Below are 27,700 nucleotides of genomic sequence, written 5' to 3'. Positions count from 1 at the left end.
AATTTCGATAGATTCATTGCAACAAAATGTTTCCACAGCCAGTAACTTCCGTTATCAGTTTCGATTTCTTGGAAGAAAACTCTTGTTCCAAGTTCGCGTTTGGCCTAGAAATTTTCCTCTCATTCGCGGTGACTGTAATCGGCAGGGAGTTACGTTTATAGAGTTCGACAAAGGCGTCGAGGAACGTTGAAATAATCGAACGAAGGAAACCCCGATGATTCGAATCGGACAAAAGCGGTCACTGCGGTAATTATAGTCGACACTGGCGAGAGAGGCGAGAACAAGGAAGAGAATCGCGTCCACGTAACGCCGTCGACGATGTGTAGCTCGGCTACGGAGGGAACGCGGTCCACCAGGACGCTGACTGGGCTTCACCGAGTTTCCAGCTAACCAAGCAACCATCGTGGACCAAAGTTTCCGTCGGTCGGTCTAGGCTTCCAAGCTCGTGGAAACTTTCCGTCTGAACCTACCCTCGATGGCCAGAGGATCGGGCTTCTTTGTCCGCCCACCTGGCTCCCGGACCACCGGTCGAGCGAACACAGCCGTCGCAATAAACGTCCATTAGCACCAGGAAGACTTGCTAGTTCAACGTGAGTTACAATGACCACACGGTAAATTAACTTGACTTCCCTTTCTACTACATGTAGAATTTTTTCAGATCATCTGGAGTATATATCTATACTTATTTTAATTGCGAAATTAAAATAAAAAAACAGAGAGAAAGAGAGGCACAAAAGAATCAATTTCAATAACACATACATCTCACTATTCGTGTTTTCCGTCGCGAACAATTTAACCAATTACAGTATTTTCCGGGAGAACGGTGCGGATTCTCTTATGCTATCTTATGGAGCGTATGTAAATTAGAGTCTCGTCGAAAGCGCGGCTTCCTTCGAAATCTGTCTGTTGTCTCGATTTGATTCCTCTCTTTCTCTCCCTCTCCTCTCTCCTTCTCTCGTTTCCCCTATACTTCTCCTCACGAGAGTTCCTAACATTACCAACACCGCCACTGATGGGTTTGTATTCTAATTTCGCGCTTTGGTTTTCACCCGGCTTTCCACCAAAGCGAGGCGAGAGTGGAGAGAAGGAACATTTTCTTCGCTGCAACCACCCACGAGGATGAAATCGCTTTCCAACTAATCCCAACGGAAACCCCCCGTCCCACTCCTCGTAGCAACCCTGCGCGATCCGCCTTTCTTATCCTGAAGACGAGCTTCTTCTTCTTCTTCTTCTTCTTCTCTTCCTCCTCCGTCAGCTGGGTAACCAAGAGATTCCGGATTTTAATACACGTAAAATTAAAATTAGACCCATATTTGCATTTGGTAATGGGAAAAAGAACACCATCGTGGGATAAATTCTCGCACACGCCGCGAGACATACCGAGAAGGTTTCTTGCGGCTTACGGCATATATTAAACTCAAAGCCCGCAACGTTACGTGGTTTAGTAAGCTTGTCTCGACGATTAAGGCGAATTACATGCGCGATACGATTATCTTTAAAAATGTAAATCCTTATAAATCCTATTTAGAACAAATAATTAAACTATCGTTGAGAAGGCATTTATATGTAGTATTAACAAAATATTAAATTATGAAAAAAAAATTTAGAACTTATGTGAAGTACAAAAATATAATTTTATAAAAACATATCACATTGGTAATTAGACTGAAATTTTTTTGAAAGCTTTTTTAAAAACATTCTTTAAAAACGTTGAAGAATAGCAAAAAGACTATCAAAGATAGTCACAAAAACTATCGAAGATAGGTCTAGAAACAAAGATCTGTGAAATGGCTGAGCTACTTGCAGAAGCGTGTTTATACTCTATAGTCTCAAGAAAATCAGCCATTATACAATGCAATTAATTGCAGAAAAATTTTTTCCAAGAAAATATTTCTCTGTTAAATTTAAAACAATTAAAACACATTTAATTTTTATTTGTATGCATGCCTATATATGACTAATCAAAAATTTTTTAAATAAAGTTCTGACCGTAGACAAAAACTGTACACATGCTCTCTTAAATCGTCGCTATTAGATGTTGTCAAACTTCTCCTAGAACACGAAAGTCTGAAGCGTAAGCTTAGTATTGAATCTGGAGATTTCTTATCACTGACAAAGGTACATAAGATGCCAGATAGCAAAACATCGGACGGACTGGGCCAAAGGGCGGGCTCTATAGAGGTTTGCTGAAGTCCTAACCGCGGCCTAACGACGGCTATCAGTAGTATATCGGGAAAGGAGAAACTCAGATCTTATCGGTGCGTTACCACCTAAGCTGTTTGCGTCTTGTAAACTCGAAGATTACCAAAGTGGTTCCCCCCCAACCTAACCAACCCTCTCCTCCCGATACGAGATAACGTGGCCGACGAGGAAACCATGGACGAGGGTCTAGAAGTAGGTATAGACGCCGAGGATCCGGATGGCATTCAATGTGTGAATTGCGGCGTCTGGGGTCGCCTGTCCCATTCCGATTTTAGACCTGGTCAGACACGCGCAAGACCTCGCATAAGGATAGACTCGGCTTGCCTGACCATCCAATCATTAACCCGAATTACGCTCTGACCACTCTGACTCAAGCAATATAAATGATTAAGTTAGTTCGCGTTACGCAAGCACAAACAGTAACAAACATCATAGCGCGCCCAGAATCGTGATATAATTATAAATGTTAAAGCGCTCAAGTCGATATCGATACTTTAATTGATATTATTAATTATTAACTTTAACGAGTTTTTTTTTCAAGCCTTAATGGCTTTCTCCGATTAATTAATTATAGATTGCATTTTCAATGTAAGCATCATGTTAAAATTTAGCAATAAATAAAATATTTGTGTTTCTCGCACAGCATTATAAATCCTCTAAAATGAATTTATAGTATAATTACTCGTAAATTTAAGCCACGTGTTTGTATATAAAAATACATATAAACTATATTTTTGAATTTCCAATAAAATTTAATAAATTGTTATCGGGAGACTATCTTCATCGTGATAATGATATGCTTAGTGCGTCCGATACTTCTAAATTTCGTGTCTTCGCCAACTTACGAATGCATAGATTTCAACTACATTCTCGGTGAAGCAACCAAGTTGCCTCTGTCGATTCAAAGTCCCGGAAGCTCGTCTTCCAACCGACGACCTATAGAAGAGTAGATGTAGAATGGGCGAGCATGCAGTCCACGGAATCGCGGATTCGCCGACGAAGTAATAACTTGGAAGACGGCTGCGCGAGTCCGTCGCAGGTCGCGTTTAGAGGAACACGTACGAAAGTGGATAAGCAACCGCTGGGAGAAGTTCATTCATGCGCTGACGCGTCCGGAATAGGTTATAGGTAACGCGAACACCACGTACACTCTACTGTCTAACTCCTCCCTCTTTCTCGCCCTATCTCGCAACCACCCTCATACGAGAATGCAATAACGACTGGAAGTTTCCTTGGGAGATCCTCAGACATCGTCTTAGAGGTCCTGGCCGTAGTTAGCCCGCATTAGTAATCTCCCCGAGGTATTCTTGAATTCTATGTCGCCAAAGCGAACAATCCTCTCCCTTTCCTCTTCTCCCCAACCAACCATTGCGGATTCAAATTCGAATTTCGAGGAGTTATCGCGGTGTTTCGCACATTATTCATCAACTGTGGTACTTCCTTCTTTTGTACATTAAAGGGAAAAATTAAAGGGATGAAAACAAAAATTATTTCTAATTTATATGTCAAAATTTTTCAATTGACATTTGAAGAGATAATAGTCACTGTTGTCGCGCGACATTAGTAACTTAATATCATTAATATAAGCGTTTCACATGCAAACCTTGTTCTATATATATTGCGTTCATTCATTTTACCTCAATTAAATCACAGAATAATGCCGCTGTAATTCAAGACATTGATATAACTCAGTGTGATGCACAAATATCTCCCGTGCAAATTATCCCGAGGGAAAGTTTCCCGGTGGAAAATACATAGAGCTCGGCGGAAGCGCGCGCAGCGCAGCAGTCGTTAAAAACGCGGCCATTCGTTAGAGCTCTCTTAATTACCCGCGAAAACAGATCGCGCGGCGGAACGCACACGAGCACGAAAGTACCGAACTTTCGAATCGAAAACCGCGCCCGACCCCGCGTTTCCTTCGTCGGCCCCCGGGTAACGTTTTTCTCCAATCTGCATTCCACCCTCTTACCTCGTTCGCAGCCGCTATCATCGTAACAACTGTTACGATTCGCAAGTCTGCCGCGCCACCGCCCCTTCATCCCCCGTCCTATCCACCCCTCTCTCCCGGTCACGAACCGTTTATTCGCGCACTCGTTAGTAGACTCCGGCTAATTAATACGCGCCGCGAGCGCATCCGCGGGTCGTTCTTGAGTCAGCAAGTGCAACCGCGATAGTTGAGAAACTCGCGGGGGAAAGATCCCGAAATGGAATCGGTACCAACGATTGATGGGACTCATCTAGTCCATCACGAGACGAATACGAAATCGACGAGTCAGTTTTCCGAGGGGTCGAAAGGGTCGTTTCCATCGTCCGCAGTCTGGGCTTACGCCGGACTAAATTAACCATGAATGGCCAATTAACCTGGAGACTGTGCCAACTAAACCGCCATGACTGTCTTTGGTCTCCGACCAAATTGACCGGATCGTCACCGTATCCGGATATTTAATTGTTACCGATTGCAGAAGAAATGGTAATCGCGCTTGCATTTTGAAAAATATGATTACATGAGTGCAAGCTGCTGGTTGCGGTCGATTTCTGGCAAGCAGCCATTCAAGCTCGAGATTCAATTCCATACCAGTCTATAACGTAGTCGTGAAGTGTTATCTGATTTTTTGTACGTAATATAAAAGCGAAAGAAATAATTTATTATTTTTATCGATACTTTAGAGCGAGAGCATTATGTTAAAAAACAATATACATTTATGAATATAAAAGAATGCTACAGAATTATTTTATATTCACGTTTAAAGTCAGATGAACAAGTTTCTTGCATAAAAGAATTCTTGTTTCTATTTACAAAACAACAAAAATTGTTCTATTTTTAAGATAATAAAAAGAAAAATTAAACGATAGAGAAGTATAATAGATTCTTACGAATTTTTAGTTTTCCACAGAAAATAAATTATTATTCTCCTCGTATCATATACATATAACAGCAACTCGAGCAAATAGTGCAAGTAGCGTTTCGTAAAATTAATGCCTATATAAATATATAACGTTATATCGCATTAACGTGAACCTTGAGTATATATAGTATCTTCTTTGCTTCCCGCTCTAACACTGATAGGAAAATCATAGCCAAAATTCTCGATCGATTATTTTCATTGCGCGATACGATACACGGAATTTGAGAAAAGCAGCAACCCCTAATTCCCACACCTCCTCGGGATTCCCGCTCTAAACCGTCTTCCTACGAGGGTGGGGGAGGGTGCCGTTCCACGCGATGGTACATTTTTAATTACTTACACCCACGCAGCTGCATCGCGCGATGACTATAAATCAAGCGGAGCGCCGCCCAGCAAAGTAATTACAGCTTGAATTTTAGATAATGTTGCCGCAAGCACGGCTCACCCTCCCCCCCCCCTTCCCACCCGCCTACTCTGCCGAACCATCCGCCTCTTGCTCAACCAACCCCCGATCCGCCGTAAATAGATCGTTGCTCCGCTGGATTTTTGTTAATCCGCAGTCTTCCGTCGCGAGAGCGATAAACTCGTAAAATATCAGTATGATTAAGGAGACAATTCTTTCTATCGTTATATTGCCATTGAATATTAACAATAAATAGTTAACATTATAAACTATTAAGCATCATATTATCAATTTTCATTCAATTTTCATTTTTTTTTCAAGAATGCATACAATGACATGCGTTCTTAAAAGAAAATAAAAATTGAACGAAAATTAATAAATATTGCCGATAATATATTAATCGCATTAATTGTCATATGTTGCAGATTATCACTGTAATAAGTTCCCACAATATAACACCTTATTACAAGTTACGAATTATCCTTGTAGTTAAATTTCCATTTTATTTATACGCACATTACTCATGTAATTACTTTTATTTTTAATTAATTAATACTGCTAGGTATACGACAATCAAATTGATGATATATCCCGCTGATATTGATCTATTTTTAAGGTTTATATAAATTCGTCTTCTGATATACTTGAATTATGTTTGGAACTTTATTTCGAGATAATTTTGAGACTTGCAGCATTGGAGAACAGGGGTGGCTCTAACTTCGTGGCTAAGCGTCGGAGTCGGGAAGCGCGACGTCGGAATTGTTTACATAATTATGCGCCAATTAAGAGAGCAGACTACAGGAGGCAGAAGAGATAGAGAGAAAAGGAAGACGCGACCGGAGGATCGGTGCCGAGTGGCTGATGAGGGCAACAGCCATCTCGATTCCCGCGCAATTAAGGTGCGGTTGAGAAAACCTAAAAAAAGGTTCGCTAGAAAAGAGTGGAATTTAATTAGGAACTTGTACTCTCTTGTATTGCCAGGCAGCCATGAAGAAGCGAGAACGAAGCGGATACGTAGAAAGAGATCGAGAGAAAAACCGTTGCAGAGTGGAAATTATTGAGCCGAATAATTCAAGAGAAAAATAGGAAGACAGAGAGAGAAAACGTGATTTGCGAGAGGTAGATGAAATAGGAGAGGCGGAGAGAGAAAACACGAGAGCAGTAGGATATCGTCAGCGAAGACATAACAATCAGGAATATGATAACACGCGGGACGGATGCTTACTTTCACCTCAGACTTCGGCGAGGATGCTGAGGAGCCGAAGAGCATGACGGTCGGGCAAGCAGAGCGAGATGAAAGATGATGAGTGAAGGAGCCGTGGCAGGGGTAGGGGCCGCTTAATTAGAGCCAGACTTCCGTAGGATGCTTGAGGCTTCCCCGCGCTCTAAAGTTCTATCTTCCCACAGTTTATCCGCGTAAAGTGGCTATCTCGAAATTACCCTCGAAATTATATCGAATTTCGGACTCGGTCCCGCTCGGTCCGCTATGTCTTCAATACGAATATCTAAGATATCGATAATCTCTCGAGGTCTCTGGATCCTCTCGATCCATTAAAAAATGACACACAGATGGGAAAAATAATCGATCATATCATACAGAGACGTAGATGGATGGTATGCGGCAAGTATCTTAAATTGTTCTTTAATTTTCCGACATTCTGCCTAAGTATATATAATTTCCAATGCTTCTCCGGCAAACATTTTATTAAAGAACAAATAAATTTTCAACGCCTGCTAATATTTGAAAAAATATTAAAAATTGTCACATCAAACTCTCCCCTTGTTTGAGTCCAGCTTGAACTTCTTATGCTAATCGTAACGATTAATATACATGCGCGGGATTCTTATATTCATATTTTCAGGTGTAAATCAAGAATTGTTAAGGATGTCGCGCTGTTTCCTTTGACTTTGTCGTAACGTCGTCGCTTTCTCCAAAGTATTTCGCACGAGCAACAGCCGCGACGGAGGGCCGATGTTTACTTTATCCTCACTAATCACGGGACGTATTTGCGTTTTATAATCCTTGGTCGGCTAAGAGGGTAAAATCTGAAAGCTTAGTGGAATCTCCTTTCGGTCGGATGAGTAATCCCCGCTCCAGCCCACGATTTTCGCCGCAGCGCTCCTCATCCCCCATCTAAGAATCGTCTGAGAGTAAGAGCATCTTCGTATAACGCCGAAGAAGAGAGTCCACGTCACTAACTTAATGATTCACCTTATATTCCCGTAATACAGTCGTGCATTCCCAAATATTTCTGATGATAGACGTGCGTTTAAGCAACATAAAAAGATATCCGAAACTTGAAAAACTCGAATTTGCGTGATATTCCTAATTTAATTCTAACTTTAATATCTAATTGCTCGCATAAAAAATCTAAGATTATTTTTTTAATCGAATTTTAAGTTTTAATTTCGCACTATAACGTCATACGTGCAATATGATTAATTATTTTAATGAATCGCACATGAGGTTTAGTTAAATCGGCAAATAATAATTCTACATTTTCAGTCCAAACGATATACATATACCATCGAGCAGCACGTTTTCAGAAACAAAAACCGAAACATAAGTAGTGCATGACGAAGGTTTTCCAAGGACGAGCAAGGGTGCACACGCAGATCGATTAATTGATAGGCACGAGCGTATCGTCGGTCTCGCTGCAGGAAACTCGAAGGTCTGCGTTATCGATAATTCACTCGACTTGACCGTCCTCTCACTCAAACCACGGGTACCACCCTCCACGGTCCTGCCTCCTTCGCCCTATTTATATGATTAATGGCTTTATAATGACCATGCAAGCTTGCGATTCCACGCGCAGGACAGAGTAACCCTATCTTGCCGGCGTTCACGCAAAAGAATTACGCCGTCTTACCTGCGAAGGGCGCCCGCGAAAACGCATATAATCGTCATAATAATAGCGTTTCTGCTTTTATTTTAATGAATATTGCATCGTTCGTGCTGGGCAACCGCGGTTTAAAAGTGGTTTAAACCTTCCATTTTCTCCGCTGATCAATTATCACTGAGCTTTATATTATGTTACGCACTTGCGTCATATGTACATCTGTTTCTTTCGGAAACGTTACGAAAAATTGTACGAATATAATTAAGTCTCTGCATGAACCTCACTAGCAGTAGAAAAATTAAAAATAAAAGATATTGCGTTATCGCGAGTATATAAATTAAACAAAACATATATTAATTGTCATCGATCCTCTCTCGCTTTAAAGATATCCTAGACGATTGAATCGAATTAAAATATCCGGGGATTCTGTCATTGATTTGCACTGAATTTCCGACGGCCAGCGAGGAAAGGATAATCGCGATCGATCGGTGTAAAATTTCTCGGGGGCGTCGGAGTGGCATCGGAATTGCGAGCCAGGTGAAATCGAGCTATCGAATCGACATCCGTCATGCGAACGCGTCAGGCTCTATACATGTTCTCTCTCCTGACGGTAACTCTAGCCACTCGACGGTAATTCTCCGGTTGGCATGCGACCGCCACTCGAAACGACACGATATCACACCGTCGAGCGTCGCGCCATATTTTCCCATTTTTTTCAGGGCTCCCCTCGCGAGACCGACCGACGTGTGCACGAATGGAAAGAGCGAGACATGAAGCCCTTTTAAATGTCCGCGAACTTGGTGCGCAGCAACAAAATACAAAATTAATTGCAGGTCTTGGAGCAGCAGCACGCTAACAATAAGGCGCTCGAACCGTGCGAGAACTTGCTTCGTATGTACGTATATATTTATATACAAGTCCGATTATATATGTTGAAATCAATCGTTCTAATGTGCGTTTAATCATGTATTAGTAGTAAGTCGTTATATATTTTTCGGTCATTTGTTTATTATGTTGCTGTGCCTCAAATTCTTTAATTGACAATTAGTCGGACTTTCTTCAAATTTTTTAAATTAATAGATAATACATATATTTCCAAATATTCCTTAATACTTACATCGCGATAGTACGAAATTAAGTACAACGAAACACTGGGAATAATGAGATGCAATAAAATTCAACTGTCTCTGATTTTCTAAAATCGTCTCAATCATATAGTCCGAGTAGTATTATCAGGAAATTTAACACATTTTCAATTACAATTAAACTCACTGTAACTACAATGTATAGTCAAGAAACGCCCACGTTCTAATCACCGTAAACACTAATAAAGAAACCTTTTTGAGACTCTCTTTCTTTAGCACTTGAAAAACACATAAGTCAATCGCGGACGAATGAAGCGCAAAAATTGTCGAACACGTAAGCCAAAACAAAGCGTGCCAAGGTTTAAAATACACTGATCGCGATATACGGCGACAAGTATGAGCTCGGTGTGCGACGACGCAGATCTACGTCCGTCTTTACGAGAGCCACGTGGCCAAGACTAGAATCGGCTGCGTCAAGCCTGGTATAAAGGTGACAGAATAGACGTATATAAAGACACCCCGCATCCTCCACATACCACGTAGACATTCGTAGACGTATGTTAGCTAGGTAAAGGCATAGCCCGCGACCGGGCTACGTGGCTTACAAGCACGTGGGAAAAAGCGCGTGCGAAACAAGCGTCGGCCGGCCGGCAGCCTCTACAGGGACCGCGTGCATAATGGATGTCGGGCGTATGCGCCCCCGTAGCGCGCCGTTCCTACCCGCTTCTACAAAATAACACACATTTGTAGCTAATTTTCCGAACGATCGTCATCGACGTCGTCGTTGAAGGGAACGAAGGAGCGAGCGGAGAGAAAGACTCGCGACACGCCCCAATGCTCCGCAACCTCTGACCCTCGTCTTTCGTCAGACTCTCGTGCCGATTCGCCTGAGTGACGATCGAACGTCGAGAGTCGTGCGTTTCCTAGTATTGATAAAAGCGCGTTCGACCAAAGTTTGCGACTGCAAGATTCTGTTTCTCGAAGAAAATACACAATAATAGATGTAGAGTGCATAGAAAAGCGCGACAGTAAACTCTGTATACTGATATCTTAATATTTATCAGTAGAAGAATTTCAATATAAGATGTTGTTACGTTATAAATATTTTTTTTTTAATCCGTCATCTAATCTTAAATCAATTCTAACTGCGAAGGTGAAACTTTTCGTACAACTAGAGCAAGTAAAACAATTCTCGGTGGATGATTGCGACGCAAGTTGGCTGTACTTAGCGCTGTTTTTTTTATAGTTTAATTTCGAGACCATTGATGGATATTCTTTTGCAACGCAAGTGACAAGAAAGTTCAGGTTGAATGAACGACGGTTGGGCCATAAGCTGCAATATTTCCTTGACCCGCTTCCTTATTAATATTTCTGCAAGGTTTATACACACATGTAAGAAGTACGCTAATGTACATGTATGTATGAACATAAAGTGAGTGCACTACGTCATAATATTAGACTCAGAATGCTTCTATAGACTCAACACATTCAAACGGGATAATAAAAGAAAAATATTGTAGAAATGTAGTTCTAATGCTTAAATTCATTGCGTAAGATTCCGCGATTTAATATTTATAACATTTTTATGTCGTAATAGTGTAACCAATATAAAAACACGCATATGTAAATAACTTGAACTTTAAATTTAACAAGCACAGAAAAGAATATTTAGTTACGTAAGAAAAGAATAAAATTATACATACACACATAAAAAAATTATACTTTTTACATATGACTGTATAACGGCATTATATTTAACTTCTTTCGAATTCTAGCGATAATACGCGCTCTGCATTCTACATGTACATACGTATGCACTATCTATACATATCCATGATAATGTGAGAACCACCGACTCTCACTTCGTTAGCATAATAAGGGTAATTTTTTCACGTTCTAGAGATATTAAATAAATGAGAAAAGAAGTAGGTAAAAAAAACTATACGCGACAATGGGCAGAATAGGAAAATCCAAAGCGGTGCACGAAAGCGAAATAATTAATGTGTCGCGTTCATATTTTTGCTGGCCTCGATCGCGAAGAAAGATCGAGCGAAGGGGCGAAAACCGCGATAAATTGGAGAGCTTCGAGGAGCGTGACGCTTTTTAAAGCCCATGATTTTCTAGCGAAAGCTCGCGTTTCAGGTGGCGCGGAAGGGCGAGCCGGGGGCGGTGCGCTCCGTTTAGCTGCAACCCGGCAATTACCTGTAGGGCATAATTGTCATCCCTTTTTCCAAGACGGCGTCCCCTTTGCTCATTCCCCTCCCCTCCTCCCCCGCCTGACAACGATTGCCCGTATGCTCGCCCTCTCCCCCTCCCCATACTCCCCTGGCCAAAGCTGCCCCGATGGGGGGCGTCGGGTCACGCGAGGCCGTGCCTGTCGCCAGGAGTCCACGCGACGCGGAGAGAGCCACGCGATGCCGAAACAACACCGACTTACCTTACCTGTATCAGATTTCTAATTACTAATTTACTCCCGACCCGGACTCCTGGCCCCTCCTGGTCGGCTTTACAGCGGAGACCACTTTCGTGCTCCTTAAAAGCGAACAGGCATCGACGTCGCCTTGCGCGAGGTCGCGATTACGATCGGACTTTGACGGATCTTCGATCGATAAAACATGCGTTTTTCACGGTCCCGCGATTGACGCTGTTCGAATTCTCTATGCGTAATAGATTTGCTTCGTTTATAATAAGAAATAGAACAAGAATGCTAATGAGACTAAGATGACACGAGATGCACCGATAATAAATAATTTATAATTTAGAGTAAGATAAAAGAGAACGACTTTTCCTCCTCTAATATTGAAAAAATTATGATACGCGTGTGATATACTGAAGAATCCGGATAATATTAATTCCAAGACAATATAAAAGTGTAAAATTCTAAATTAATTTTGTTATTAATCGCAGCTGTTTAATTGCATCAGTAAATGTTCGATTAATGTCTCGTTAACATAATTGTATAAAGCATATTCAGGAAAGCAGAGGGTTTTTTTCGACTTACCACTCGTCGACAGAAAAACTCTCGAAACTTGCAAGTAAGTGTTCTGCCTAATGCTATTCTGTTGAAGCGACGTGCTATTTACCTGAAATCAGAAAAAAATAATACGATTTGAAATTATCGCCTTTGTCTTTCGTACTTCTTGAGTTATGATACGCGCGGATTCGTGCGAAAGAGGATGGAGGACAGGAACGCGTTGAGAAGCGGAGGAGGCGAAGTAATCGCGAGAATTAATTATTCCCATGCACGAATGTCATGTGCCTCCCTGTAATTACCCGGCGGGCATAATTTAAGGCGAGCAGAGTTGTTAACAATATCGTTCACGTTCCGGAGTTCGTCTAGGTGGTGAGGACCCCCTTTCGTCGGGAAGGAAGGCAGAAGGGGACGCGACTGTAACGTTTAGTTCTGTCAAAGGACGTGATTCATAACCGCGCGGCGACATCAGAGCAATAGCCATAACACAGCGCGGTCCAACGATATATTACGTTTATAAATTAACGCGCGAAACTTTCGCAGTTGACTCGCGATAATCATTAATTTCGCGTATTATCGTAAGTATGCACTTCGCGATAGCGTGCACCCCCGCGCCGTGGTCGGAACAACTAAAACGAGGGTTTTACAGCAACATCTCCTAGGCTAGCTTCACTTTACGGTCGCGTGCTAATTTGCATCTTCGAGTCACGTGCCGTTGGCGTTCATTTTGCATCCTCCCAGCTGACCTACGCGCGGTTTATTATAATTCGCGGAGAGAAGTTTATTCCTCCGTCTATATTATTACTCGTGATTATACGCAATAAAATTTAAGCGGATATCGCGAGATACGGAGATGGCCCTTTTTCGTTACACACTGCGGGTAATCCGGAGAGCGGTGCGCGTCGTATCACACTTAATCTCAATCTCATAATGCGCCCTGCCACTTCGGTGTACCGCGTATTCGCTACGTATTACCGTCCCGGTGCCTCGTAACTCAGCCTCCGCGATCCCGGCTTTGAGAGAGGAGCGTACCAGCGCGCGGCACACGGTTATAACATTTACTTACTGCCGTTTAACCACTTATCACGTCGGATCTTGGGACCCGCGGCTTCTGCATCGCGCCCAAAGGCAGATTCGTGGAGTACAGAAGGACGGATCGAGAAAGCTCGTACAGATCTACGAGAGAGAGGACAGGACAGGGGTGGAAGCGAGAGGAGAAAGATCGATATAGGGGGGTGAGAGAGGGTGATACTAACGCGCATATCCATTACGCTAAGCGCGTGGAAACGTTTACACGAACGTGTATAAGCGTATACCGTATCCGTCGTTATCCGTCCTACATCTGCCACCCCCTCGCGACGCGGCTGATCGCGATTACGCTCGCATGCTTCAAGGACATATCTGCCGGATATCAACTCGACTACTCGAGTCCTAAACGCTTACACACCCGAACCCCCTTGCCGTCGATATCCGGCCCCACCTTACTTCATCCCCCCCCCCCTCCGGCCAGCAATCTTGCCTTTGCAGCCGCCGAGGATATTTACCGATTCCAATTGGTTTCGTGATTGCGCCTAAGTGCTCGGATAGTTGGCAGTAGCCGCTGCTGAGTTAGACGGATAGATACGCGATTCTAAATAACACGTGTAGATTCCGAACGACAAGAGCGAATAATAATTCCGCTAAGATTGAGAAAGATGATTAGACGATGAAGAGAGAAATGCAATCGCTCTCTGATGAGTGAACTGTAAATTCCCCATTAACGTACGCAACGATGAAATAATTTACGCGCCTCGCGTAACGCTAAGGTAGAAGCATTTGCAGGGTGTTGGAGCAATATTACGAAACTTTTAATTGATCTGCACATAAGAGTTGCAATTAAGTACCGATCTTCCATCGTCTAATATAACTGAGAGAATGCACTATGCAAAAGTATTATATATACAAGTAGTAATTAATATGTATAACAGACATATTTCAATTAATAAGTCCCTGTAATAAGTTTTAAATGCATGTTAGATTATCGTGTATACATGAATATATAAGACTCCTTGTACTATTTAAATATAATATTTACATCCATTATTCAACCACTAGAAAACTTCTGTATCTCTGTTTGTATTTCAACTTTTAATAGAAATACATAAAAGTGTATTTAATGGATAATAAAATCGTTGCCTCTCTAGATCATCATAAATTTTAATAGACAAATAAGATGTGCGGATAGGAAAAGGTTGCAGGTTAGGTAAACACGCCAAAGGGCCTTTCTGGTTGGCTCTGATGTGGTCTGCAGTCTCGGCTTAATAACCCTCGACCTCGTCAAACAAGCGCTTCTAACCGGCCTGTTCGCCTCTGGCATTGAGAATTCTCGGCGATAACGCGAGAATGACGTCAAGAGAATATATTGCAAGTATCTCATACGGAAAAATAATCGAAATAGTCGCACAATGTTCAATTAATCACACTAAACAGATTTTTATGAAAACGTGCATTGGGGAAGGACTAAGGCGAATTTATTTAATATATAATGGACGGAAGAGAAATTATTTTTTAAAAATCTAGATTTAAAAACAGATCCTACATTCCATAAATTACAGCATCTGAGGACTTTAATTTCCATGTCATCCTATGCAGATTACGCATTTTTAATTAAATCCATTAAAAATGTCTCTGCCCAATCTAAGAGATAATTCTTGTGAATCACGGACAGTATCTCTTAAGGGCTCGGTGAATTCGGAATTCATACGTGCTGTAAGGTACTTTGATATCAAAAATTTCACGGAAAGTCACGAGGAACGAAGTAGCAGATTATATCGTTGCGCCGCGCTCGTGTGTACGAACGATGCAAGAGGAACCATGAAGAGGGGAAGCGCGGCGAGTGGCTCATCGACTGGTACAGACTAGTACCGATATTACCCTGCACTCTGCACGGCAAGGAAGCAGGGAAGTGAGAAAGAGAAAGAAAGAGAGAGCCGAAGAGAAAGAGAGAGAGAGAGAGATAGGAGTATGTAAGCTCGTAGGTATCCACTTCCCTTCTCCGCGATCAATTAATTCCGGACACTAATGCTTTTCTAAAGACACACACCCAACCGGGCTCACCACTCGGCCGATAAGCAACTATTCCGAGAGAGCTGTCGGTCGGAACCATCGAATTGCACGTCACGCGATTCCTTCGCGATCGCAATGCACTTTCCTCTGTCGACTTGACTGGCAACCGTTGTGGTAAAAAGAATTTGGGAGATAAATTATATAATACTCTTCTCGAATTATGTACCTATTAAATTTTGCACAATTTTAAATTAGATTGATTATAATTTCTAATTCGTAAAAATATGTACCTAATCTCTCTCTTAAGAACGCCGCACGTTTTTCAAAAACGCCAAAGTATATTCGGAAGCCTGCATGGTATTCGTATAAATTTCTAATATTTAAAGTTACAAAGTCCACGTGAGCAATAAATTTTCTTTGTATTCAACCCCCCGGTTTCAACCCCTCGTCGGAAAATCGACGAAGGCTCCTCGTATAATAGACATCTATCTGCACGTTACTTCACATCTACGACTACGAGGCTGGCTTTCCCCCCCGAGTATTCTAATTGTGAGAGACAGTCCCGGGAAAATACTCGGCGGAAGTTTCCTGCAGCCTCGCTCCTCGAGCATATCGCCAGTATTTCAATGTGCCACCAACACACCAGCGTCACGGCCGCACCAACTCTTACCTTTCGGTAACACCTACGCCATTTCCTACCATCCAACGGCGCCTCCCCTCGGACTTCATTCCAAAAGCAAAATTAAGTACCTACGAGAGATGGTAAATACAGTCACCGGCGTATTTCTCGAGGTAGATAGGTAAACTCGAGATTGGTCGCGTCTCATTTCGATGGGGAACCAGATGTGTGTTTCACGAAATGCTTTTCTCATTAAGCTTAGGTGTGATAGAGATAAGGATGTGATAGAGAATTATTTTAATAATTACGTAACCGCAATTATATTCTCGCTAATACAGGACGATATAAAACGTGGCAAGGATAAAATCATATAATTAATAATAAAAATATCCTGATAAGAAAAGAATAAGAGTTATATTAAAGATTATTCATTTATCCATAAACATATAAAAAATATAAAGAATTATTTTGAAAATTTCAAAAAAAAGAATTAAATTATTCTCTCATTAATGTTTGAAAATATCATTTAATCGTCTGTCGTTCAGTCAATTTCATATTCTTATTAAACGTTTAGCGTGAGATTATTTTGTCTGCCGATTTTAATACCGCACTTGTCATAAGTAATTACATAAATTATAAGAACTGCAGAATTTTTGGATTCACGCGCGTCAACCATTATAGTATAGCGATCTTTGAAAATAAGAAGAAGCGTCAACGGGGCTTTTGAGAAGTTCTCAAGAGTGACGTTGATCCCTCTCCCGTTACCCGTTGCGACTGTCACTCACAATTAGCCGTCCCGAAGGATCTGCCAGTTAGGAAGAGAAGGAGCCCTGGGAAAATAGAGGAGAACAAAATAAAGGGCGGAAGGAGGTAAGATAGCAGGAACGGAGGGAGAAGGCGACTACCGCTTGACGGCGCATCTTACATGACAGTCTTTGTATTAACTATCAGGTAACTTCTTCCTGTCAACCCTTTTGCGCCCTCATCTCGTTGTTCCTATGCCGAGAGCCTCTTTACTTCCCTGACTATTCAGTACCGGATAAGGAAAGAGAGTAAGAAAGAGAGAGAATACGAAGAGACTAACGAAATAGCGAAAGAAGAGAAACGAAGAAAGATAGAAGCGAATTAGCACTGTCAAGGTAAGTGCTAATCCTGCAACATGACTTCAAACGTAGCACTAGAATACGATAGCACTTATATCACAGAAAAATTTCCATTCCACCAATTATTTGATTGCAACTAAAGTATTTACGAGCTTTGTACTTTTAGTAGTTCAATATTTATTTTTTTATAAAAATGAAGTCGCCAGATACAAATATAACATGAATAAATTATTCTACCCCCTCCCAAAATATATTGTTCGTAATTTTAATTCGTATTCGCAAAAGAGCATTAATCGTTGATTCTTGCATAGTCAAGACACAAAATTATAGACCCGTGTCACATTGTACTCACGCTCACACACTCCTCGACATGTTCGACGCTTGTAGACACTATCTGAGGAGAGCGTGAACACGGCCCAGACGAAGGTGCTACGCCGTAGGCAGGGACAGCTCATTAATATTTAGACATATTTTGAGCGGCGAGTCACTACCACGTCGCTAACGCCATCCGCCGTCGTCGTCGCCTTTATACATAATTATTCGCGCGAGATTGGCGAGCGCTGGGCGAATCTCGTTGCCTTGAAATTCCCCGCTGGAAAATTTCCAGTCGCTTTCTGAATTAATTATTGCACATAAAATATGATAAAATTCTGATCAATAAAGTATAATTTAAGTTTACGTATTCTCAAACGATACGTGGATTATTTCTAATATTTATACATTTTTCAGAAAATATATAGCTTCTGAATGTTCTGGATGTAATTTTCTATATAAAGAGAACCAATATAGTGAAAAAGAGGAAAATTATGTTTGTTTCAATACTATTTGTAGAGTTAAATGAAAGACGCGAATAAAGATTGACGAAAACAGTTTCAAAGTCGCCCTGTAGACGATCGAAAGTGTAATTTCGAGTGATCAAGGCGTATTCACTTGCTTGCTGTTAATTAAGCTTCGCCTACAGCCTGACTACGAGTGAGAGAACGTTCCAATAGATAAGAAAGTAGTTTCCGGAAGGGATACGGCCATTTTTGCCACGAGCGCCGTGAAGTTCTCTAGAATATCGTATTTATATTGCGACTCTCATTCCCTACGAATAAATATTGATTTTATCTCTGTCTCTAGACTTTCTGCAACCAGAAATATCGCTATATAGACTGATCTGATCATTCTTCTCTTGAAACGATTACTAACCATTTGCCTATGATTTTCTATAATAGTCAGCAATTTATGTCTGCTTAAAAAATAACAGTGTATCGCGATAACTCGCATATTATCTTTGTATGTAAAATTCACAAATATTCTTAAATATAATGCAAGATATTTTTTAAAATATCTTGCATTATATTATTTTAATTATTTTGAACAGCATTTCTTGTTCAATTTTATAAAAAAAAGATAAAACACAAGTCGATTTAAATAAAAAGAGAGAAAGGTAGCAATGGCGAACGGTGGGAGGTCTTCTTTGCCAGACTTCTAATCGATTGCCGCGAGTTTTAAACTTTACGCCGTCTCGTCCCCTCCGACCGCTCTCTTCCGTTCATCTCGCGAAGCCGCCGACGACGGCAGGTCGAGGTGGAGAGAAACGACGGAAAACGCGAAAGGACGGCAAGCCAGAAGACAGAGAAGCAGAGGACTAGAGGAAGAAAGAGAGAGAGAGAGAGAGAGATGGCAAAGTCTGTAAATTTTCTTACATTTTATGAGCCATCAGAATTTCATAACCTCGAGCCAGTCCGCGTGGTACTTTGCACAAGAAAAGTTTCCGCTCGCTCCTTCTCTTCCCTCTTTCTCGCCCTCGTAGCTTTCTCGCGGCACTTTCGAGAAAGGCCAAAGATGGTTCGGGAAGAAAGAGGATGGAAAGCCCGGTATGTGCAACGGATCATTGCAAGGTAACGTTAAGACGACGCTGGTTCTCTCGCGCTAGTCTCCTCTGATTCTCCAATCCGCTTTGCGTACATTAGACCCGCGGGAGATTGAGCGAAGACGCCTTCGATTATAATATCGTTTAAAATGATGGATAGTAAGAAGCTCGTTCTAGACATCCGCGACTTTCTGCCGTCTCATTGCTTTCCAGCATACATTTTACACAACCATATATTGTTATGTTAAAAAAAATTTTTGAAGGTGAAAAAAACGCGTATAAATTATTTTGCGAATAGAGAGAGTTTCAACCCACCATATATTCTCTTCTTTAGATATAATTCCTCCTATTATTAATGTAATATTTTAAGAAACATTTTCTCTTAAAACTGTGTGTAAAAAATATATTTTACGCTCAATAAAATATTTTTCACAGGATTAATTAAAAATCGCATCGTTTTTAAATCTCAGGAATATCGTTTACAAAAACCAATGATCAATTTATAATGATTCAATTTATCTCATCAGGAATGTGTATGTGTGTGTGTGTGTGTGTGTGTGTATGGTTTTATTTGGTCGGATTGAGGCTACGAACTGTGTTATTCTTGCCGGCCGTCCAAACAGCGTAATCCCTTCGCGTTCCCGATTAGCCAAATACCTGGTATACGAGCGAAAGCTCGTGGAAATGCCGCGTTGACGTGCTTGCGTGTTTCGCGGTCGCACCTTCGCGTGACTTTGCGCTTAAATAGCTTGACGTGCTTGACGCGAATCTGCCGATCGCCGACTCGTTGATTCGCGACTCGTTCCCAGAGAACACATCCTACAAATCGGCATCTCGCATAAAGCTATCTTTTTTCCCCACACTGCTGCTTAAGACATTGGAAATTTCGAAAATAATAATTTTTTTTTTTTTTTTTAAATAAAATATCCAATAAATATCACTGCACTATTACAAAAGAAATAAAAAATGTTATAACGATGGAGAATAAATTGTTCTAATAATTTTTTGATATTTTATCAAAACTACAATAATGATGAATAAATTGACGAAATTAAATGTCAAATGAAGTTGCTTGCTAACTTAGTTCCACTCCTCTCATTTCAACTTACTCCATGTGATTCCTATGCAACGACTTCCTCATTGAAAACTATTTATTCTCATATACGATCATTATATAGTCTTTGTAGTGTAAGGACTCTTCAGTCATTAAATTTATTTTCTGTGTAATTCCGGTCACTTATCGTATAATACCTGTATTGCCGTTATATCTTATTAATGGATTTCAAAACTTTAAAGTACGAAGAATTTTTAGATTTGACGACTTGACATAAATAAGGTCGTAGTATATTTCAGGTACGTGATGCATTTTAAGCACAAAATCGTATTCGCCAAGAAAAATTCACGAACGTGTCTTCGCTGTAGTTAAACTCTCTATGCGGATCTCAATCCTCTTTTTTTTTCCTCTCGAAAATTACTTCGCGGAGCATGTTGCAAGTGGGCGGTTCTCGCTGGCGTAGAAACGGTGAGAATAGAATAAAGGCTGTCCTTGCAAGAGGCGACGAAAGGAGAAATAGAGAGAGAGAGAGAGAGAGAGAGAGAGAGAGAGAGAGAGAGAGAGAGAGAGAGAGACGGAGACAGAGTGGCGAGTAGAAAAGCCCAGAGTCGTGTCGGCCATGTTGTCAGCAAAGTTTCGTCCTCCCTCTTAAATATAAATGTATACGTGCGAGCCGGCACGATAAAGCGTCTTCTCTGGTAAGTTCTACGTAGCTATAGTCTACATTGTCTCGTGAAAATGTACACACACGCCTGTCTGTCGTGATCCATAAAGACCCATTAAGAACCGACACTACAATGCTGCATAAAGAGATGTGCAAATATATCTTGAATATTTCCATTAATATAATCCATGTAATTCAAATTGTCATAGATAATTATTTTTGAAATATATATGTATACACCACCCTCTGATTATCTCTTGTAACAATTATACAATATATTTATTATTTTGCAGATCTTCCTTGACACAGATCTTTCTTACTTATATACCGCATTCGCTTTATTAAGAATCAGAAGTTTTATTAATTTCTTTTGTAGAAGCACAACTTTTTATTATGCAACTTTAAAACAGGAATATCATGTCTAAAATGTTAAAAAGTTTACGACTAAACACGGATTCACATTTTTATGCACTCTGACATTAATAAGGCTTGTTCTCTTCACCTCGTTCATTTCATCGTACAGAGACATGACAAATGGTATGTGTATCTAACGAGATCTTCGGCTCCCTTTATTACGAGATAGTTTCGACCAATCGGTACCGAGAACACGCACCACGAAATAATTGCAGTCATTCCGAACCATTCGCTATATTGGCCGAGATAATCTCATCGCCCTATTTCCACGTTCTATCCATTTTGTTCTCCTACGTGATACGTAACTAACTTTGACAAGAATGTTCTGTCCATACAAAAGTGCGACTGGATGTTATGTCACAAATGTATATATGCACGTACTGTCATATCATATTATCTGCATTTCACGTACCGTATATTTTCACGATATATGATTAATAAAAATAACATAGAATTCTCCTGTCAATAATATAAATATCATATAATTTTACTCTTATGAAGATATTATTTAAATTTTTGTGAATTCATGTAAATGTGTAAAGAAACAATATCAATTTATATTCAATCTTTTACTGCTTTAAAGTTCAGTGCTTGAATAGTTAATTTTTTATTGTTAAATCCGATCATTAGTAATTATGCATACAATCATATTTTTTCTAATAAAATCTCTATTTCTGAAAAATGATAATAAATGAGATAATACAAAATTTAATTAAAATAAAATTACACGCGCTGTATTTAATTAATATTAAACTAATTTGTCACTGAATACTTCTTGATGTTCAGAGATAAACAAATGATGCGAAGAACAATCTATTTAATTTATAAAACTATTAACTAGACATAAATAGGTGATCCGAGATCTCATGATATTGCTTATACGGAAGTTCAACGATATTTCAGTGAAATCGAACGCAATGGTTCAGAAAGAGAATCGAATCACTCACGTTTCGGTCGAGCAATTCGTGCACACGCAGTTGCTTCCCCTCTCTATGGCCCTACCCGATTACTCTCTTTCTACTAGCAGACAGGTGTTTATCCGACCGTATGCGCAAACACTATTTTCACCCTTCACAGCCGAGCACCTTCAGATTGATTCTACATAGTGAAAAGAAATATTCCACACAAATCGAAGTCGATCGAACAGTCTTTACTATTTCAACCCATCCCCATGTTTAATTGAACAAAAAATCTGATAATCAAAATTAATCGTTTTAATATATTAATATTTTTATCATTATTTTGTATTTTAGCATCACATGTACAAAATAATTTATTATAAAAATGTATTATTAAATCGCGAGAATTTCTCAAAGCCTCTTTTTTCGAACTAAAACTTAAATATAATAAAAGAGGATTAAATCTGCAATATATGAGTTACCGAACAAAGACAACAACAATCACGAGAACGATTCATCGAAAGTCAAGTATCCGAGAAATGTACTTACTGCGACGATTCCGAGGGTACCAGTTATCGTTTCTTCCGAAACGGAGACGCTTAATCACAGCGCTTCGCGGCGATCGCGGGCTGATGACAGGGTGAGCGAGCGCAGCCGTTCCCAGCCTTGGCGGGCATTGCGTGAGTACGTGAATTCGTGCGTGCGTGGCGTGCGTAAAGGGTGCTTTTAGGGTCGCGTACGCGCGGAAATCGTCGTGGAGATCCTCTCGGCCGTGGATATCCTCGCCGTCGGTGGTACGTAACGATCCCCGCTCATGCCGTGAGAATCTCTCGCGGGCACTTGTCTTGGGCAGCCGCCAGGAGGAGCCGCGGGGGTTCCGGAGAAGGCTAGGGTTACGTGGGAGGAGGTGAAGATGGAGTAGGAACTGCGGGGGGGTTGAATAGAGGGATGGTGGTGGTCCTGCTCGGAGGTAGCGTTGGTTCCGGCGCATTCCGAGGACCAGGAGGGCCGCGGAGGGTCGCAGGAGGTAACGCGCGGGAGAGGGTGCAAGTGTTCCGCCCCACCCGTACTCGGCTCTGATTGGACTATCCCCGCTTAGTCACCCCCGGCCATCCCTCTCGTCCTCTTCTACCTCCTCCTCTTCATCTTCCTCCGCCCGATACCCTCACGGTTACCTTCTCTTCCGCCTTCTCCGCCTAGCCGGTTCTTCTTCTTCTCGTTCGCGCTACCTCACCTCTGGTCCGTCGCCGCGCGTAAGAACGCCCGCCTCTTTTTCGATGCACCGGAAAACAGGTGCGGAAGCTCGACGTGGGGATTCCGAGATTCCTACTGGCTCCGGGAGCCGTCAGTGACTCTGATCTCCAGACTTTATTCCCAAGCTCACCAGTCCCACCCGTTCCCCCTACCCATTTTTCCATACGTAGAGAAACTCTCTCCCTTCACCCTCCCACCCCCTCTTGGCCGTGTTGAATTTTGAAAATTCTGCAAGAGTCTTCTATGCCGGGATCCATATGGCATTTAGCTGCTTTCGGTTCCCTCTCATTTTGAACATACAACGGCTTTAATAACACAGACTCCGCAGAATGCCCGATTCTCGCGAAATGTCATTGAACCGACGCTATTTTCTACACTCATGGGATTGACAAGGTAGAAACGAAAATAGATAATGAACGCCATCGAACGGAAGACATCTACTTTTCTTCACACAAATATAGAAGCAATATAATAGAGAAGAGCTATATTTGTAAATATAATGGAATTTATTTTGATAAAATGTGTGAAATGTGTATATCATGATAGTTTCGTGAAATAAAACTTAATTTCCATAAAGTTCCTAAACCTGAGCAACTCAAAATGAGCTTCATCAAATATTTACAAACCCTCAAGGTGCATTCACTTCTCATTATTTTTACAGAAATTGATCGAAAACTTAAATCTAAATAATTCCCTCGTAAATGCAAATCAGAATCGATGACCAATATATATTTCCAGCAAATTGCAGCTATATTTCACTGATGATAATAAAGAAAAGAAAAAAAAAGATACAGAAAAAAGGAGTAAATTTAACAATATGCTGCTACAGACTGCAGCATATTTTTAATAATCGAGAATCACATCACAAAAATAATATCAAAATTCTCTTTCTCAAGATCTAAACATTTTATAACAAATTTTATCAATATGCCACCCATTCCTTTGTCTCTGTACAATCGAGTGCAATTGAGTGATGCAATCAAACTCGAGGTGAAATAACTCTCTTGCATACACTTGCAGGTATCGGTGGCATGTTTGTTCAATAAATGAAACCGCACTCTTACAACGATTATCATAAAGGTTTAACGAACGTTGAGGAGGGAAAATGGAAGACAAGGGAGCAAGGCAAGAATGCCCTAAGGCGACGGCATTTCGATAATTGGAAACCAATGAGCCGACGGTAGGAAGATTTTCGAGGTAAAAATCAACCCTTCTACCCTTCGTTCGGGCCCTAATGAAGCGAGCCTTCGGCGTTGCCTGCCGACGTGCATGCCACCGCGTCGTATTAATTGCCTGCCCCTTCCACATCTCGCGTCCCTCATCGCCACCGTCGTCCCTCCACCAACCCCCTCCCCCTCCCCCCGGGCCCCATCTAACCCTTTCCATCGTTTTCTTGCATCGTCTCGCAGTTACCCGCGATAGCGCATTCTTCGACAAATTGGATCACGCTAGTGTGCGAGCACCCGCTACTGGTTATATCGCCGAGGACTCGCCAGGATAACCGAAAATTGTCGAAGAGATTGACTGAGGCTGCATATCGCTCGAAAACATATATGTAATCGCTGAATTAATGTTTCCATCATCTCAAAATAATTTGGAAATTTCGAAATGCACAAAATTTATACGAGAAAACGTTACGATAAAACTTAAAACTAAAAATCGAGGCGATTCCAATGTTATTTTTCTTGTGTAAAACCTTGAGAAACTTATTGAATCTATCATTCCGCCAGTTTTCAGGGCAAAATGCCAAAATCGAGCCGCAAAAGTGTCTATAATAGTAAAAGTTTAATTTTAATTCAAAAGAGAAGAAATGTAGATAGTTATTATATTTCTATCTTAATTTTTAAAGCATCATAAATTTATCTCTTATAACGTCATAATATACAAATTATTAATACACATAAATATTGAAAGATATCCCTTTAAACTATACTGTAAAATTTTTCATTTTAAAATATTTATAGTAATTGTGATAACTGTGGCGTGTTAATTATTTATTTGCATTGGTAATATAATAATATTGGTACCGATAAACTAAGTCATTAGTTGTTGATGCAATAAACGCGATGTATGTATATAAAAAAATATCGCGATCGAACGGACAGCCGGGACTCGTTTATGTACAAAAGTTTCCACCGATTTGCATCTCGATGGAGCACACATTTTCCTCTCTTCAATTGTTTCGCCGCGAGTGATTGAACGTGTGACGTTTAAGCGGCCGACGGTACCGGTTATCATTCCCGTCGTACATTTATCTCAACGATAAAAAGCTGCCGCGATGTGAATTACTTTTTGGAATGGCATCGTCCTGGTACGAATCGTTTAAAATTATCTATCGCCACATTATCGTCGATTCTGTAAAAGATTCGATATTCTACGCGGCTTAATTGAGAACTAGTTGCAACGATGATCGTCATGAAAAGTAAAATGAATAGAAAGTTAAAATAATTGACTGCGGGAAAATTACCTAAATATACATATAATTAATTATTCATTAATTAAGCCATCGTCTGTACGCGGTTCAGCTTGCTGACGTTAAGCAATTAATCACGCCCGTGACACGTTGCTTATGATAAATGTCATACGCGCGAGCGTTGTAATGCACACGCCAACTTGCGTTACTTGATCATAAATGTAATAGAGAAATGAAATATATATACGTTTGTGTGTGTCATTTAAATTGTTTCTTATTTTCTTTAGCTAATTAAGATCAAGGAATTGAATTGCTGATAATTTACTGTATAATCTCTAAATCGTTCAACCTGACATGTTTAGTCGTCTCTTGCTTCTTAATATAAATTATATATATTGTACATTAAGAGAGAAATCTGCTGAATCCTTTATAATATCATATAATGTAGATTAATCAATATTGCAAATCTCGCGGCGTCTTCAATCGGCAAAAGCCGAATCTCTTCCCGTGTGGCTTTAAGGTTGTGCGAGGTTAAGGCAATTTTCGACGTAATTCCGTTAGGTGTGGGCTTCAAATCGATATAATCAGCGAACGCGGGGTTGCTTTAGCCGCGGTGGCCGCGCCGGGCTACGACTCTTCCACCTAAATTCTACCCCTGCACACCACCAAACTTTACAATCTTCTTCTAACCGACTCTTATTATTGAAACGAGTGCATTGTTTCGGTATTGTGATACCCGACGGTTCATCCCTTGATCGAAAAACAGATTACAATGCAATGTGCAGTGTTTGAGAATATTTTATTTTTATATCCCTACTATGTACAAGACTCAAACTTACGGAATATCAAAATATCGAGATCGAGAGAAAAGTTTTGATAATATTATTAGTATAAACAAAAGTTGTTTATTTTGTAGAAATTGTGGATATGTGTTTCAGATGTAATTTTTTTAAATAATAAAAATTAAATTAAAAAATAATGTAAAAATGTTTGTAAAAGAGTCGGATAAAATATTGTTGAATTAACATCTCCTTGCAGATTATTCACTTGCGTCGGCGTCCGTCAGTCACTAATCTTTCACGATGCTTTTAATATAATAGTAATGTTCAAAAATGCAAAGCCATCGCAAAAAGCGTATAAGACACCAAATCCTCAAATATTTAAACATTTCTACATGTATAAGTAATGTTAAATACTTATAAAAATACCTACACAATACACGATTTGTCAGTAGAGTCCAGTACAGCATCTGAATAAGGATCTCACGGTTGTTTCCCTTGTGCGTCCTTCGCGATCACTAATCTCAACCTTTCAACACTCTGAGAGTTTACTCCCTAGGCCACGTCGCAGAAACGACTGCCGCTACTATTGTCGAAATCATTTGTTCAAGGACGGTATTGCGATACCCGGGGTGGAAAAATGACAAAGTCGCGTGATCGACCGGTTTACCGGTTTCGAATACGATGAAGACGAGCGTCTCTGGGCGCGAGATGTGGCACACCCCGAGACCTAGACACTACTGAACCAGCCCCATGGCAAACCTTGTTAACGGCAGTCGACAACCAAGTTTAAACTTCGGGTAACAATTCCCCTACCAACTCACTCTCATTCTCTCTCTCTCTCTCTCTCTCTCTCTTCTCCTCTCGTGTTCTCTCCCCCTTCCCGTTTAGCGCTCGATCTCTCCTCCTTTGTCTCTTTCTCTCTCTTTCTCTCGTTCATCGCGAAGGTGACACTCTCTCTCGAAGAATTCTTAAAAACTAATTTAATCGTCAAAACTTCATCACTTTCCCGAAATGAACTAAGTAACTACTCGCCGATAAACGTTTTTCTTTGATACCATAACGATAACTGCCTCTGACTGGAGGAACAGCATGTTGCTTAATGCTCTTAGAAATGCTAGCCGAGATGTTCGTCTCTACCAGCAGTTCAGCATACTGTACAACATCAGAGAATTCTGTGTCAAATCTTGA

At 40.7% G+C, this 27,700-nt stretch overlaps 1 protein-coding gene across 12 annotated transcripts in view; it reads right to left on the bottom strand.

The window, feature by feature from the left end:
• Positions 1 to 27,700, bottom strand: part of LOC145943055 (uncharacterized) — a 300,469-nt gene that overhangs the window by 152,204 nt on the left and 120,565 nt on the right. Inside the window, exon 1 of one of the 12 annotated variants that reach the window (XM_083050297.1) lies at positions 12,438 to 12,513. The exons of the other annotated variants lie outside the window; for them this stretch is intronic. The gene's annotated coding sequence lies outside the window, so the exon portion shown is untranslated. Of the gene's footprint in view, positions 1 to 12,437; positions 12,514 to 27,700 lie in introns of those variants that run through there. 12 annotated transcript variants of the gene reach the window in all.

The sequence above is a fragment of the Prenolepis imparis genome, unplaced genomic scaffold (assembly GCF_030444845.1).
Source record: "Prenolepis imparis isolate NDT839.2.m4 unplaced genomic scaffold, iyPreImpa1.0 SCAF_11, whole genome shotgun sequence".
Taxonomy (NCBI): domain Eukaryota; kingdom Metazoa; phylum Arthropoda; class Insecta; order Hymenoptera; family Formicidae; genus Prenolepis; species Prenolepis imparis.
Note: the sequence above shows the minus strand (reverse complement) of the source record. Positions and strands in the feature narration are given on the sequence as shown.